This window comes from Oncorhynchus gorbuscha, linkage group LG18 (assembly GCF_021184085.1).
Source record: "Oncorhynchus gorbuscha isolate QuinsamMale2020 ecotype Even-year linkage group LG18, OgorEven_v1.0, whole genome shotgun sequence".
NCBI classification, from domain to species: domain Eukaryota; kingdom Metazoa; phylum Chordata; class Actinopteri; order Salmoniformes; family Salmonidae; genus Oncorhynchus; species Oncorhynchus gorbuscha.
In genome coordinates, this window is record NC_060190.1 from 22279533 (window position 1) to 22291578 (window position 12046).

General features: G+C 37.4%; 1 protein-coding gene across 4 annotated transcripts in view; it reads left to right on the forward strand.

The window, feature by feature from the left end:
- Window positions 1-12046, forward strand: part of slc29a1b (solute carrier family 29 member 1b) — a 38174-nt gene continuing 26128 nt past the window's right edge. The window contains exon 1 of one of the 4 annotated variants that reach the window (XM_046312427.1): window positions 1-161. The gene's annotated coding sequence lies outside the window, so the exon portion shown is untranslated. Of the gene's footprint in view, window positions 162-2295; window positions 2466-11609; window positions 11681-12046 lie in introns of those variants that run through there. The other 3 variants (XM_046312430.1, XM_046312431.1, XM_046312428.1) reach the window with 3 other exon arrangements.

Below are 12046 nucleotides of genomic sequence, written 5' to 3' on the forward strand. Positions count from 1 at the left end.
TGTAATGCAAATATTTCAGTCATTAGTCATTATTGAGGTTGTTGTCTTTTTTACCACTCACATTGAACACAGATCACTTCAGATAAGTCCCTATTGGTCTTTGAACTTCAGCTGTTGAGACATCGCTCGCCGGTGAACATAGTTCTGACAGACGATTGCAAGTAAGTGTTTACACCTTTCCTTTAGTTTATTTACTTTTAGTCAAATGATTTGTCTCACTTAGAGACATAATCTTTCCTCAGTTTGTCATATTTAGAAAGACCACACACTCACCAACACCTATCTTAGAATAACAGTACAAAGTAAAGCACAACTAGACCGTTTAGCTTTTCTCACACCATGTGAACACATTTGTCAGTCCAGCAATGATCAATAATATGGACAATTAGCTCCATTCTGCATGTTTCAGCAACCTTTCCTCTACTGTAGTGTCTTGTTGTTTGGTTATGTGTAATTATTGTCGCCTGTTACTGTGAGTGACAGTGGACAAGTAAATATACACAGCATACATTGTTGAATATCGTTTAACTGCAGCTGACATCTACATGGATTTTTTGTATTAATGATTGCACATTAGTAGACTTTGACAGAGAGCTAAAGCAAGTATAAAAAATATTGCAACATGTTGTATACAACAAGATAAAGCTTTATCCTTCCTCTATGAATTACATTTTGACAACAATACTTAATAAAACATTTTAAAAAATAACTTTTATTTAACCAGGTAGGCCAGTTGAGAACAAGTTCTCATTTACAACTACAACTGCGACAAGATTAAGCAAAGCAGTGCGACAAAAACAACATAGAGTTACACATGGGATAAACAATCGTATAGTCAATAACACTTAACACTTAAGACTTGTCTGATCACTCTATAATGACACATATTGTTTTATGACACTATTGATATAGCTGATGTTTGGGAAGTAAGAGCTTTTAATGAGCTTTTTTACATTTCATTCAAGGGAAGTACAATAAAGGTTTGTGTGTTTGCACGTTGAAGTCCATCAGCTATTTCATCGAGGGCAAAAACTCATGGTCAATATCTTTATCAATCCAGTTAATGATTTCCACTCGGAATACTCATGTGTACTAAATATAATCAAATCCAATTTTACTTGTCACATACACATGGTTAGCAGATGTTAATGCGACTGTAGCGAAATGCTTGTGCTTCTAGTTCCGACAATGCAGTAATAACCAACGAGTAAGCTAACCTAACAATTCCACAACTACTACCTTATACACACAAGTGTAAAGGGATAAAGAATATGTACATAAAGATATATGAATGAGTGATGGTACAGAATGGCATAGGCAAGATGCAGTAGATGGTATCGAGTACAGTATATACATATGAGATGAGTAATGTAGGGTATGTAAACAAAGTGGCATAGTTTAAAGTGGCTAATGATACATGTATTACATAAATATGCAGTAGATGGTATAGAGTACAGTATATACAAAAATACATATGAGATGAGTAATGTAGGGTGTGTAAACATTATATTATGTGGCATTGTTTAAAGTGGCTAGTGATACATTTTTTACATCAATTTCCATTAATTTCCATTCTTAAAGTGGCTGGAGTTGAGTCACTTGTTGGCAGCAGCCACTCAAAGTTAGTGGTGGCTGTTTAACAGTCTGATGTCCTTGAGATAGAAGCTGTTTTTCAGTCTCTCGGTCCCTGCTTTGACGCACCTGTACTGACCTCGCCTTCTGGATGATAGCGGGGTGAACAGGCAGTGGCTCGGGTGGTTGTTGTCCATGATGATCTTCATGGCCTTCCTGTGACATTGGGTGGAGCAGGTAGTCTGCCCCCGGTGATGCATTGTGCTGGCATGCATAGAGCCTTATATTATATTTTGTTACATGTTGAAATAACATCAAGTATTCCTTAAAATCAAGTCACACATTTGATTTTAACAGTGATAATTAAAATCTGACTCTCGCTTCTTGTGCACTTCAACAGCAAGAGTATCAGAAAATATTTCTCAGCTGATTATGTAAAAGAAAACTCATAGTAGTTGTAAACTAGGCATGCTAAAGGAAAGTCTCTAGTGTATGCAAACAACACCTTTTTAGCCAGCAATAATATGCATTACATTCTCTCCTATAACTAGTCATTGACAAATACACTTGTCTCTTTAAGGGGGAAGAAGAAATGTGACATGATCGTGTAAAAACCAACTAGCACAGGAATAATCAATTGCGTAATAGAGAAACTGCAGCGCAAGCAACAAGGACTTCTCCAAGAGCTGAAGTTGCTTGCTTGCACTGCAGTTTCTCTAGGGTATCATTGGTTAGACTAAGGTTGTTCAAAGAGGTATTTCAGAGAAGGGGATAAGACTACATGTGTAGTGGTTGAATTGGAAGAGAGAAACAATAGAATAACTCCATGACTTCAGTGTATGACCAACAACAGGTGAGATGAGGACAGCACAACTACGGAGTAGCTAAGCTTTGTAAGTAGATACAATCTATGTTTAACAAACCTGCTCATGGATGCAAGGAATAATCCATCTTAATAAAACAGCTCACGTCACACACAGTAAGTCATATTGATTCTGCATCTGAAGATGGCTACGTGATGTATTTACCACAGTATGGGACTATAATCTTAAACCAGGGCTGTTCTTCCATTATGGAGGGAAAATTTCCCATGTCTGATTAACTACACAAATATTTTTTCAGAGTGACAGCCATGACTATTGGATTATATGATTCAGTGCAGGAATCTAACAAAAGCCTACAGGCTGCCCTGTCATAACCTAAACCAGGTCTGTTATGTTGTTTTTTGATTGTATAAATTCCCATACCCAATGTTGGTTTTTCTGGATGCCTTTTTCTATACTGAACAAAAATACAAACAATTTCAAAGATTTTGCTGAGTTACAGTTCATATAAGGAAATCGTTTTAACATGACTGCCACATTGTTATTATTATTATTATAGTTCTGGATGGCGGTATGAGAGGTTTTATAATAAACACCGTTACAGTGATTAAATTCATTAATAATTTATTTAAACGGAAAGAGGTCTTAAAAATAAAAGTGTTTCAGGCAGTGATAAAACATGATACAGCATATTGTAGAATACTTCCCATAAATGTCATGTGAGCAACCTGGTCTCAGAGCAAAACATATGATTTATTTATTGCATACACCAGTTTGATTTGACCATTTTCGATGATATATTACATTCGACTGCTTTAGTATGATATATTGCATTTGACTCCTTTAATTTGATATATTACGTTTGACCACTTTAGTATGATATATTATGTTTGACCACTTTAGTATAATATATTACGTTTGACTGCTTTAGTATGATATATTATGTTTGACTGCTTTAGTATGATATATTACGTTTGACCACTTTAGTATGATATATTACGTTTGACCACTTTAGTATGATATATTACGTTTGACTGCTTAAGTATGATATATTACTTTTGACTTCTTTAGTATGATATATTACGTTTGACCACTTTAGTATGATATATTACGTTTGACTGCTTAAGTATGATATATTACTTTTGACTTCTTTAGTATGATATATTTCGGTTGACCACTTTAGTATGATATATTACGTTGGACAACTTTAGTATGATATATTACGTTTGACCACTTTAGTATGATATATTACGTTTGACCACTTTAGTATGATATGTTACTTTTGACTTCTTTCGTATGATGTATTACGTTTGACCACTTTAGTATGATATATTACGTTTGACTGCTTTAGTATGATATATTACTTTTGACTTCTTTAGTATGATATATTACATTCAACTGTTTTAGTATCATGTGCCATGTTAGATTAGGGGTTACGGTTAGGAGAAAGCTTAAAGTGTTAAGGTTATAAAGAAGGGTTAGCTAACATGCTAAGTGGTTGCAAGGTAGCTAAAAAGTGGTAAGTAGTCCAAAGTTGCTAATTTGCCAAAATGAGATTCAAACACGGAACTTTTGGGTTGCTAGGCATTTGTGTATGTTTGGTATGACTTACTGTCATACCAAATGTAACATATCATACTAATTTGAGTGTTCCAGATTTACGTATACAAATGTAATGGGCTCAACTTTGCTCACACAAAATAGCACTGAGCTGTGCAACAAATACTGTAAAATGTACTTTACTCTGCAGGGTGATTGATGTTACTATTTTTATAATAGTAAACATTATAATGTCTTAATTATCATAAGAGTACGAGTAGATTTTAAATGGTTTCCATGTTAGCTAGTTTATTAATATAACTTAAATGTTTCCCTCCACTCTGCAATGCAGGTGAAGGGAAAGGCAATACCAATTGTACTTTGGCTGAACATGACTAATTCCCTCTAACAGTAGCGAATTCAAAAGCTCACAGTTGGCATTGTCTGTTACTCACACACATTATATTATGTTTGAAACTACTTTTGTTTCTTGTCAATTGGCCACATTTCATTTCCCCTTTTTGGTGCACCCTCAGCATGTGATTAAAAGCTCAGCATTTAAATATATGACAGTCGTTTTGTTTGGTCTGCTTTCATGCTGGCCAACTAGCCACTGAAGTTAAAAAAATAGTAGGACGGATATTGTCTGATATGAGTACTTTAGTACATTTTAACTCTGTTCCCTACTTTCCTCCTCATAAATCAAATGATAAAATCCAAATTGACAAAAGAAATGTGACCAGATATGCAGAGGTCAGTGACACATTTCTACAAAAAGGAATGTGCCTGTTAAGTGAGGAGAAATCAAATCACATTTATTTATAAAGCCCTTCTTACATCAGCTGATAACTCAAAGTGCTGTACAGAAACCGAGCCTAAAACCCCAAACAGCAAGCAATGCAGGTGTAGAAGCATGGTGGCTAGGAAAAACTCCTAGAAAGGCCAGAACATCAGAAGAAACCTAGAGAGGAACCAGACTACGAGAGGTGGCCAGTCCTAGTTATGGTTATGGTTATGCTGGGTGGAGTCTGGTTATGCCGGGTGGAGATTATAGCAGAACATGGCCAAGATGTTCAAATGTTCATAGATGACCAGCAGGGTCAAATAATAATAATCACAGTGGTTGTCGAGGGTGCAATAGGTCAGCACCTCAGGAGTAAATGTCAGTTGGCTTTTCATAGCCGATCATTCAGAGTATCTCTACCGCTCCTGCTGTCTCCAGAGAGTTCTAAACAGCACGCCTGGTACAGGTAGCACGTCCGGTGAACAGGTCAGGGTTCCATAGCCGCAGGCAGAACAGTTGAAACTGGAGCAGCAGCACGGCCAGGTGGACTGGGGACAGCAAGGATTCATCAGGCCAGGTAGTCCTGAGGCATGGTCCTAGGGATCAGGTCCCCAGAGAGAGTCAGAAAGAGAGAAAGAAAGAGAGAGAGTGAGAATTAGAGAAAACATACTTAAATTCACACAGGACACCGGATAAGACAGGAGAAATACTCCAGATATAACAGACTGACATAAACATGAAGCTCTATGGGAGAAATCCCTGCCTCCAGCTGTTTGCTTAGAAATTCTAGGGACAGTTAGGAGGCCTGCATCTTGTGACCGTAGCGTACGTGTAGGTATGTACGGCAGGACCAGATCGGAAAGATAGGTAGGAGCAACCCCATGTAATGTTTTGTAGGTTAGCAGTAAAACCTTGAAATCGGCCCTTGCCTCAACAGGAGGCCAGTGTAGAGAGGCTAGCACTGGAGTAATATGATTTTTTGGGGGTTCTGGTCAAGATTCTAGCAGCTGTGTTCAGCACTGCCTGAAGTTTATTTAGTGCCTTATCTGGGTGCGTTGCAGTCCTCTAACCTAGAAGTGACAAAAGCATGGATACATTTTACTGCATAATTTTTGGGCAGAAAGTTTCTGATTTTTGCAATGTTACATATATGGAAAAAAGCTGTCCTTGAAACAGTCTTGATATGTTCATCAAAAGAGAGATCAGGGTCCAGAGTAACACCAAACACCTATAATAGAGGAACTGGAGGAACCCTGGACTGGAGGCATGGCTTAGTAGGACCTTGGCTTTCAGATAGATATTTTTAGGTCACCCATGGGAGTAAATGTCAACCCTGTTCATCTTTTCTGTTGTATTGGCATCACATGTTAAGGTTGAAAACTGACAGTTTTGTAGATTCAATGAGACTTACTGAGGTGTATGAGTTCCTCAAGATCCTATGCAAAGTTTGAATAGTACCACTTTATTACACTATGCAATCAGCAATGTTAATTATGACTATGATATTAGAATGGGTAATATGCACAAATATTCAAGGAAAATTTACATTTGCAGTGTACAACCATAACATGATGAACAGAAGTTATATTTACTCTAACTGGTGGCCAAAAAGAACCCTGTGAAAGCAAAGCCTCCGATCTTCTGATAGGCTGCCACCTCTACAATATATTATTTTAAAAGTTCCAAATTAAACACCCCCCCATCACAAAAGGGGGGTCCACGAACGAAGACCATTTTTCAGAGGGATTCCTAAAGGAACCTTTTTGATCTTGAAAGGTTCCCAGTGTGACAATTTCTTTTAATTCCAAAACGATCTTCTAGGCTCTTTTACTTCTAAAGGCGTCGGCATGCTTCCTAGCCGAAACAGTTTTGAAGAGTTTGTGTAGAACACCTACTCATTCAAGGGTTTTTCTTTATTTTTTACTATTTTCTAAATTGAAAATATAGTGAAGACATCAAAACTGTTCGCTGCTCTGGCTCCCCAATGGTGGAACAAACTCCCTCACGACGCCAGGACAGCGGAGTCAATCACCACCTTCCGGAGACACCTGAAACCCCACCTCTTTAAGGAATACCTAGGATAGGATAAAGTAATCCTTCTCACCCCCCCCTCCCCCCCCTTAAAATATGTAGATGCACTATTGTAAAGTGGCTGTTCCACTGGATGTCATAAGGTGAATGCACCAATTTGTAAGTCGCTCTGGATAAGAGCGTCTGCTAAATGACTTAAATGTAAATGTAAATGTAAAACTATGAAATGTAGTAACCAAACAAAGTGTTAAACAAATCGAAATATATGTTTTCTTCGAGATTCTTTAAATGGCCACCCTTTGCATGATGACAGCTTTGCACACTCTTGGCATTGCAGCCCAAATAAATCATTCACAGAGTTCAAGTAACAGACACATCTCAACATCAACTGTTCAGAGAAGACTGTGTGAATCAGGCCTTCATGGTCATCTTGTCCTTCTGTGTGAGAAATAAATATTATAAACATACTCTGGGACAGTTGTGAGATGTGATAGATCCCAAGTGAATACAGTGTCGTGGAAATTTCCTGTATTACCAAATAATGAAAGAGCAAACCCACACACAAGTCAGAGTCATATTATAAAGTCCATCTTTAATTATGAGCTTCACCATAGCCCTGTGACTCTCAGATCAATTCAGTGTCTATAAATTAATATATCTGAGAGTGCTTACAAAACAGTTCTTAGTATAATTTATAGCCAAGACACACCCATCTCAACTCACATGACGAATAACAGATCTTAGGAACATTACACAAAGAACATTTTACTTGAAAGAGGAGTATCCCATAGCTAGATAGCATTAGCAATAAATTATTGTTCAGTTTGGTTCCTTATCTCGTTCTTGGTACCACTTAGGACCAAAACATTACCTCATCCAAAGGCATATATTAATTGTAATGTAATGCTTTATTATAAAAGTGTCTTTTTATGGTGAAAATTATCTTCCCGAAACTCACAAGCCGCCTATGTACAGTATGCCAGTTAGGCTCTACACTGGTTGTAAAGAGGATTAATGTGTTTAATTTTAAGAAGTTATTATGCCCCTATAGTTGTGATACATGGGCAAGGCTACATGAAGTAGGTGACTATGATTAGAAAAAGTCGACAAAAAAAGGTATGTGCTGTTTCTTGCCTTACTACACATGTTGGGCATCAATTCACACGTGATAATATTGTCACCCATTAGTCTATTCTTCATTTAGTCTTGTATTTACATATGCTAAACAATATATGTGTGAAATTGGTTTGGATTTAGAATGGACCATTGCGCAATGAGCTCATGGACTCTCAGGAGTGTTTGATTAGATTTCAATTACATTTCCATTGATGTCATAGTGATTATAGGAATAATAGAGTGCTGGTTGCCATGCAGTTAGCACGTTTGGTAGGCTACTAATGACTACCAGCAGCATCAGAGCTTGGAGAAGCCTAGTTACCATGACTAAATGGTCATGTGGAATTTGACTGCGGTCATGACTTGTGACCGCTGGTGTGACGTTAACAGCCCTAGTCACACCAGATACTGACTGGTTTCTGATCAACCTTTTCTTCCTTTTTTTAAAGGTATCTGTGACCAACAGCTGAATATCTGTATTACCAGTCATGTGAAATCCATAGATTAGGCCATAATGAATTCATTTCAATTGACTAAATTCCTTATCTCAACTGTAACTAAGTAAAATCTTTGAAATTATTGCATGTTGCATTTATATTTTTGTGCAGTGTACATTTGTGATTTAATTTTTGAATTATCTGTTGCTCGTTGAACATGCGAGAATAAATAACAATAATAATAATAATAGCAATATGGATGGTGTAAAGAGATAGATGGGAGGGGTTGAATGGAGCTGAATGGTGGGACTATATAGGTTCAGAACTTTTGTGAAAGAGCAGAGTTAGAAATATATTGCAAATAGACATCAGAACATCAGAAATAGACGATAGATTGGGCCCATAGAATGTATATAGAATGAATAAGCTGTGGAAGCCTAAGTGTTGTTGTTAGTTTACCCCAATAAGGGGAGGAGTGGTAGGGTTTACAGGAAATAATATAGGAAAATATATTTTAAAATGATATTGTGTGTATATATATGTATATGTATGTATATGTATGTATATGTATGTATATTTGTGTGTGTGTGTGTGTGTGTGTGTGTGTGTGTGTGTGTGTGTGTGTGTGTGTGTGTGTGTGTGTGTGTGTGTGTGTGTGTGTGTGTGTGTGTGTGTGTGTGTGTGTGTGTGTGTGTGTGTGTGTGTGTGTGTGTGTGTGTGTGTATATATATATATATATATATATTCTATAAATATACTACCCATCAAATGGAGTCACTTAGAAATGTCCTTGTTTTTGTAAGAAAAGCTACTTTTTGTCCATTAAAATAACATCAAATTGATCAGAAGTACAGTGTAGACATTGTTAATGTTGTAAATGACTATTGTAGCTGGAAACGACCATTTCTGAAATTTTATATGGAAAATCTACATGGGCGTACAGAGGCCCATTATCAGCAACCATTACTCCTGTGTTCCAATGGCACATTGTGTTAGCTAATCCAAGTTGATCATTTTAAAAGGCTAATTGATCATTAGAAAACCATTTTGCAATTATGTTAGCACAGCAGAAAACTATTGTCCTGATTTAAGAAGCAGTAAAATGGGCCTTCTTTAGACAAGTTGAGTATCTAGAGCATCAGCATTTGTGGGTTCGATTACAGGCTCAAAGTGGCCAGAAACAAAGACTTTCTTCTGAAACTCGTCAGCCTATTTTTGTTCTGAGAAATTTAGGCTATTCCATGCGAGGAAATTGCCAAGAAACTGAAGATCTCATACAACGCTGTGTAAGACTCCCTTCACGGAACATTGCAAACTGTCTCTAAACAGAATAGAAAGAGGAGTGGAAGGAGACTGAGATTGAGACTGGTGTTTTGCGGGTACAATTTAAAATGATAAACTTGGATTAGCTAACTTGATAGCCACTTCCAGACACAAATGAGAGAACAGCTCACTCTGACCATTTTACTTGCCCTAGCAGAGCTTGTTAGGCTGTTTTCATGTTATCCAGAGCATTGGTGACTAATTGTGCTGCTGGCAACAATTGAATTAATTTTTTTTTGTTGAGCGTTTTTAAATTTGTCAGTTATTCTGTGAATTTACCAGCTACGTCTATCAACAGCCGTTGCAGTGACATCATGAACATTGTATTGAAATGGTAACTTGCATAGTGAAGTCTTTTGTTTCGACATGTAGCTAGATAGCTAAACAATCAACCATAATCCCAACTCATAAAGTTACTACCCTGCAAGAATCTGCATGTAACTAACAAACCAGGTTCAGTGTTTGCTAGCTAACATTAGGCTAGCAATGCAAATAGCTCTGAAATATGAATTATATAACTACACAGATCATACACGTAATGTTAGCTAGTGAGACAGCCAGCTAAAGTGAACTAGCTAGCTAAAAGTACGCTTTTAATTGATATGATAATGACTTTCTGACAAAATTAGAAACATGTAATATCTGAAAATGTAGCTAGCTAGACTATCTTATACTTGGACGGACACTTCTCTGTCACAGATGCCATGGTTGCCCTTAGTTTGAAGATGTAATCTGGAGACGTGTTTTATTCAACAGCCTTCTGTGTTTTCTCTTTTCGACTCCCTCTGCATATTTGAAGTCAAACGCAATAATTTTCTCCATCTCCTTAGCTATCATAATCTAATTCCACCAGACATTCCACTGATTTCAAAACTCGGTTCTCCAGAAAGTGGAGAGAAACACTTTTGCAGTTCTACTATGTGATATATTTAAAAAATCTGTGTTAGAAAGGATTACCTACACATACTGACCAGCTCATGTTATAGACAGAAGTGTGCTACGTGGCAGACCAATCCAAACTCATCTCTGGACATGTCCAGCCCACCCATTATCTCAGTCAATCATGGCTAGCGGAAAGGTTCCTGACTTTTTCCATGGCTAAACCAACTAGGCTCGTAACTTAACAATTGTATTCGTATTTATTGATGGCATACAAGTTTGTAATTAAGGCACATGAAAGTTCCCATGTTCCAGAAGGCATTTCTGCAAAAAACACATTTTTACATTCAAATGGCTCTCCTGTGAAGTAGTGACTCGCGACATATGCATAGTTTCCTGAAACGAGTCACAAATATACTATGTATTTTTTTTATCAGATGTCCACATAAGCTTATGTCTAATGAGTCAATATCCGGCCATACCACATATGATATCCGGAGGGAATCCACAAATGATTTGTGCATGTAAGAAAAATATGGATTTCACATTGTCAAATTATTGAGCATGTGCTGGAAACTCAGAAATGCACCAGAAAATGTGCTTTCAAAATGTGCTTTCAAGATCCGGATATGGACCTCAGCCCAGAGAAGTTTCACAAATCATTTTGTTTGGGGAAAATCCTACGATCCACATCCCTGAGTACCACTCTTCATATTTTCAATCATGGCGGTAACTGCATAGTGTTATGGGTATGCTTGTCATCAGCAATAATAATTAGCCTAACATGACAGTCGCCTGAATTATTCTTCAAAATAACCCCACCTTCTTCAGCTGGAGCTCAGGCTTAGTGGTTCTCAATTTGAACCCTCAATCATATTTTGTAAAGAAGAGTGACAGTGTGTTTTTGCACAATATCTTAATTCAATTGGGTCTAAATATTGTCTGACATACCTGCTGACATATCTGGTAGCCTAAGTTTAAACTGATACAATTATCTAGATGACAAAGAACAGGCCTATACACGCAAATATGCATTTACATTTTGGTAATTTAGCAGACGATCTTATTCTGACTACAGCTCAGCGTTCAACACCATAGTGCTAACCCTGGGACTAAACACCTCCATCTGCAACTGGATCCTGGACTTCCTGACGGGCCGCACCCAGGTGGTAAGGGTAGGTAAACAACAAAACTGCCATGCTGATACTGAAAACACCTAGGCCCCTCAGGCGTGCATGCTTAGTCCCCTCCTGTACTCCCTGTTTCCACATGACTGCGTAGCCAAGCACCATCGTTAAGTTTTCTGACAATACAACAGTGGTAGGCCTGTTCACCGATAACGATGAAACAGTCTATAGCGAGGAGGTCAAAGACCAAAACTGGCCAATGCTAAGAACACAATAACACCTATGTTGTTAAAGATTAGGCTACTTAAATTATGTGAAAAATGAGGCCATTTATTAAATACTAGGCCTACTTTTATGTATTAGTCTTTGGATAGGCAAGATCAACCACAATTGCTCATCACTTAAGATTCTCTA